Below are 5,732 nucleotides of genomic sequence, written 5' to 3' on the forward strand. Positions count from 1 at the left end.
GTACAGTGTTTTTGTTACCAACTGTATGTGTGTAACGTGTTCCGTGTGCTGAGCGATATTAAACGGTTGAGAAGAGGTTCCAGGTGAAGCAGGCAGTTCTCTTGCCTCATGGCAGGGGGCGCTCTGATCCCAGACATGCTTCTTGTGACTCTGTGGCTGCAGAGTAAGTGACAGCAAACTAGACTAGGTATGATATACAGTTAGCAAGTCAAGTGCAGCAAAGGACGATACGAAACTTTTACAAAAAAGCAACGGATATTTTGTCCAGAAGGAGCGGCGCATGGACTTCATAACTTTTAAAAAAAGAAAGAAAGAAACGCGCGCTTTGTGGGCTACAGCTTGTATGTGTAAAGAATGCAGATATGAAACATAACCCGTAAACTGCTGCCAATCAAATGGCAAATATGCCACTGTGTAGAGTGCATATATTTGCAAATCAGATTCTGATGAAGTCAGTGCCTCAGCAGCCATGAACCTCACCGCACGTCACTGGTTGTAACAAATGGTGTGATTCGTCTTTCTTCTCCAAGAACCAACTAAAATTATATACCACACATTGCCAATTGTTTTGCACCTATCAATGTAGGCTTTTTCTTTTAAAATCTATCTAAATATTTTATTCCAGGCTATTAACATTGATTAATAAGAGTATTACTTGGTATGGCCAAGAGTTTTGCTTGTGCTCCCAACTTTTTTGGGTTAGGAGCACGGTGCTCATGGGTCAAAAAGTTAGTCTGGAGGCCTGAATAATGTTTTATGCTTTTAATTTCGTTATTTAACGTAAATCGGAAGCGCTTTTATTTTGAAGGGATGTCAGCCGGAAAATAGGGAAACTGAAAAGACGTAACAGTTGACGCCAACAGTAAAAAAAATGGCAAAGTAAAGTTAAGAGACAAAACAAAGCAAAAAGGGCGAATGGGAGAGATTCATGAATTTAGCAGCAGATGAGAGGGCAACAAGGTAAAACTTTAACTGTGTCTAATTGTCAATTTATTTTAAGTTTAGTGTGGGCTACTATTAGCAACGTGCTTAGCTAAATTCAATGTGTAGATGTTATGTGGTTTTGTCTAACTCTTACGTTGGTCATAGGAGAAAAGGAGGAGAGAATAGAAAGTGTTAAACCATCAGTACTGGCTTCTCATCATTTCGGCTGAGCCGCTACAACATCCATGTTCTTTACAAATGTATTTAAACTTTCATTAACTTTTCAACTGCATGTATGCACCTGGTATATGTGGTCTAGATGTAAAAGAAACAAACTGTGAAATCTTCTCTTTTTGCTTTTGCACAAATACAAGAAATGTCGTATAAATCGAAATGGTATATGGTCTGCACTTACATAGCGCCTTTTTCTACCGTAGCGGTACCCAAGGCGCTTTACAACGTGTTTCGCATTCACCCATTCACACACACATTGACACACCAATGGTGACAAAGCTGCCATGCAAGGCGCTAATCTGCCATTGGGAACAACTTGGGGTTCAGTGTCTTGCCCAAGGACACTTCGGTATGTGGGGGGGACCGGGGATCAAACCACCAACTTTGCCATCAGTGGACAACCCGCTCTACCACCTGAGCCACAGCCGCCCCAAATCAAGGCTCCAGACTAACTTTTCCAATGGTACCAACTTTGTTTGGTGGTCGCACCAGCTAATGATTCGTCCCCCCTCCTTATTTTGTTGGTTCAGTGTTGCCACAGCTATTAATGCATCATACATGCCGATGAATAGCTGTTTTTGCATAACTTAGTTATGCTGCATTGATCTTCAGTGATACAAGATTTGATATCTGTAAAATGTTTTAATCTGAAAATATATTCATTTTTCACCAGTCCACTTCTGATGTCACTCATTAACTGGGCACACACTAAACAACTGCTGAACATTCGTATGAGTAGATGTTACATTGTACCGATGGTCCCTGAATGCCTCACATGCTGCTCCAGTAGATGCTACCAGGTGTTGTGAATTGTTTCATCATGATTAGGTGAAGATTAATTTGAATGTATTTACAGTGAATCGGTTGATAATGATGAAATCCTGTTTTATTTTGAAGAGCTAGTTTGAGCAAAGCAGGAAGTTGTTTGTTTTGAAATATCAACAGGAAATGTCAGTGGTTTTAGCGCGCAGAGACAGAGGAAAAACTCAAGATGGTTTGCAAATTAAATGTTCTGCTTAAAAGACACCCGTTCTGATCATTGAGAAACCTCCGCTACACAACATTTTGGTGTCAAAACCTGGGATTCAAGACAGATAAGGGCTTGAAAGGATTTGAACTTTTTCGAAGCTGGAAGTTAACTGTGGCTAATGCTAACAGCTAAGATGACTTAAGGTGGTGAACGGACGAAGAGGAAGCGGGGGATAATACGTGCCTCGACAACGAAGCTGCTAACTCGCCTTGAGGAGGAGGCAAGTAAAGAGCCACCAGACTGTGATAAGCTACGTGAATTGCTTTCATTGCTGTCATGTAAAGAAGAGACTCTGATGGAGTTAGACAAATGCGTCAAGGATGAAACTCCGACAGATGAACTGGAAGCAGAGATAGCCGCCGCACAGGACTATCAGGACCGCATACTCACATGGAAGACTCGAGCCAGCAGGCTCATTCAGAAGACGCGGGACTCAGTGAGTGTGAGGGTCAGTGATGCTAGTTTTAATTCAGTCAGGTCAACAAATCAACAGACTGTTAAGCTACCCAAGTTGGTGATAGAGAAATATGGTGGAGAGATAAGCCAGTGGCAAGAATTCTGGTCACAATATGAAACAGCTATTCATAACAACGACATACTGTGCAAGAAGGAGAAATTCACTGACCTGAGATCGTATTTGACTGGAGCAGCAGTGAGAACTATACAAGGACTTACAATTTTTGAAAGTAATTATGATGCTGCTATAGAGTTGCTTCAGAACCGCTTTGGAAGAAAAGACATTGTGGTCAGTACGCACATGTCCAAATTACTCAGCCTGACTCCTGTGAAAAACTCTACAGATATAGCTGCATTCAGGCACCTGTATGATGAATGTGAAATACAGATCCGCAGTCTCGAATCCTTTGGGGTTCGCAGTGACACATATGGCTGCCCGTTATGCCTGGTACTACTGCAGCTCATACCAGATGAGCTGACTTCCCACAAGAAGGTACTGGTGATCCAGAATTATCGATATTGATAGGAGCAGACTGTTACTGGCAAATAGTGTCTGGCAAGGTCCAGAGGATAACAGAAGCACGAGTAGCTATTGAGAGTACATTTGGATGGGCTTTGCAGAGGCCAGTTTCAACATCTAAAGTAACTGACACCACTTGCATGCATATTAGTCTGAGTGAGGACACACAGATCTCAAAATACTTGCATGCCTTTTGGGAGGTATTGTGAAAAGGCATTGTGAAAGAGCCAGTTAAAGAGCCCAGAGGAAGCAGATGCTGTTCAGCATTTTGAAAAGACTACAACGTTCAAAGATGGCCGCTATCAAGTGGAGCTGCCATGGCGATCAAACAGGTCAAATCTGTCAGACAACTTTAGAGTTGCGAAAAAACGGTTTGAAGGATTCAAGAGGAGGCTAAAGACCTACAGCAAGGCATATGTGAAGATGTACTAAAGAACACTGAAGCAGCAGAGCAACCTGAGTCAGTTGTATACTACATGCCACATCATGCTGTTCTTCGAGAGGACAAAGCAACTACAAAGCTGAGAGTAGTCTTTGACACATCATCACATGAGGGCGGTTGCCCAACACTAAATGACTGTTTACTGACAGGGTCAAACCTTAATCCAAATCTGCTAGATGTGCTAATCAAAATCAGATTCCACCAGATGGCATTTACTGCAGATATATATCAAAGCTTTCCTGCAGATTGCCTTGAAAGGAAGAGACAAAGATGCTGTTAGGTTCTTGTGGCTACATGGACCTCCAACTAAAGACTGTGAAAACGAGCTGCGCATCATGAGGATGAATAGAGTGGTGTTTGGAGTCTCCCCTAGTCCATTCCTGTTAGCTGCAACAATAAGAAAACACATCAAGCAGTATGAGACCGAGCATCCCAAGACAGTGGAGACACTGAGAGGGTCTCTCTACGTTGATGATTTTATCTCCAGCTCAGGTAATGTCGATGAAGCCTTTGCAACCACCATGACAGCAAAGGAGATCCTGTCGCATGCAGCTATGAACTTGTGCAAATGGGTGACGAACTCACCAGACCTGAGAGCAAGGTGGACAGAACATGGAGTGGAGAAGGCAGCTGACCCAGGCTCTGCTGGGAATGTGCTCAAAGTGTTAGGGCTGGTGTGGAGACCAGAAAAGGATGACTTTGTGTTTGATGTAAAGGGACTGTTGGCCACTTTAAATGGCAAAGAAAACACAAAGAGAAATGTGTTGCAGACATCAGCTCGTATCTTTGATCCAATTAGTTTCCTGACCCCATTCGCCATACGAGTTAAGATTCTGTTTCAAGAGCTTTGGGAAAAGGGAATTAGTTGGGATGAACAGCCTCCTCCAGACTTGGCTGAAAAATGGGACCAGTGGTGTGCAGAGCTGCCAAAGCTCCATCTAGTGACCATTCTGAGATTCTACCAAATTGAGACTCAACCAGACTCACTGACAGTAAAACGACATGTTTTCTTATGTTATGCAAGTGAGAAAGCATACAGCGCCATTGCCTACCTGCAAGGACAGAGTAAACAAGGAGAAGTTGTGACAAGTTTTGTGGCCTCCAAATCCAGGGTGGCTCCTCTAAAGAAAATGACTTTACCACGCTTGGAGCTGATGGGTGCACTGATCGGAGCGAGGTTAGGCAACCATCTTCTTGTGCCACTGAATTTGGAAAGAAATCGGCTTATGATGTGGACAGATTCCATGATTGCTCTTCAATGGATGCGTAGCACAGCACAAAGGTGGAAGCCATTTGTGGCCAACCGAGTGACTGAGATTCAAGGGCTCACAAATCCAGAACTGTGGTCTCATTGCAGTGGCAAAACCAATCCTGCTGATTTACCCACCAGAGGCCAGAGTGTCGACACCCTCATCCAGAGCCGGCTGTGGTGGAGTGGACCTCCCTCATTGTCACCAACCGATGATGCAGAGAATGTTGGTGAGGACTGTGCTGCACATGAGATGAACTCTGAGCTTAGGGCGAAATTTCAGGCTGTAGTACACTTAGCAGGTGCTGACCAAGCTGAGCCACTACTAGACCTAGTGAAGTACAGCAGGTTGAAAACTGTGTTGAGAATAACTGCGTGGGTGAAAAGATTTATAGCATGTACCCGCTCTGGTCAAAAGGGTCAGGGAGAGCTAACTACAGAAGAGCTCAGTGCAGCAGAAGTGTACTCGGTGAAGGTGACCCAGGAACATAGTTTCAGCCAAGAAGTAAGTCAGCTGAAATCAGGACAACATATAGGGAGAGAGTCAAAAATCAAAGACTTGACTCCATTTCTGGATGAAAATAGCATTATCAGTGTAGGAGGTAGGCTGCACAACTCAAATAGATAACTATGCTATAACTATACTATATATAACAACTCAAATAATACCCCCCATTCAGAAGCCCATTTTCATATTCTGTTTGCACTATTCTCTTTGTTTGCACTATTTCTTATATTTATATGTACATTTTTTATTTTTTTCTCTCGTATATGTGTATCTCTGTTTAATGCTGCTACCAACAACGTGAATTTCTCCACTGTGAGATAAATTAAGGCATCCATCCATCCATCCATCCATTCTCTTCCGCTTATCCGG

Source organism: Stegastes partitus, unplaced genomic scaffold, assembly GCF_000690725.1.
Source record: "Stegastes partitus isolate 25-593 unplaced genomic scaffold, Stegastes_partitus-1.0.2 Scaffold1816, whole genome shotgun sequence".
In the NCBI taxonomy this organism is placed as follows: domain Eukaryota; kingdom Metazoa; phylum Chordata; class Actinopteri; family Pomacentridae; genus Stegastes; species Stegastes partitus.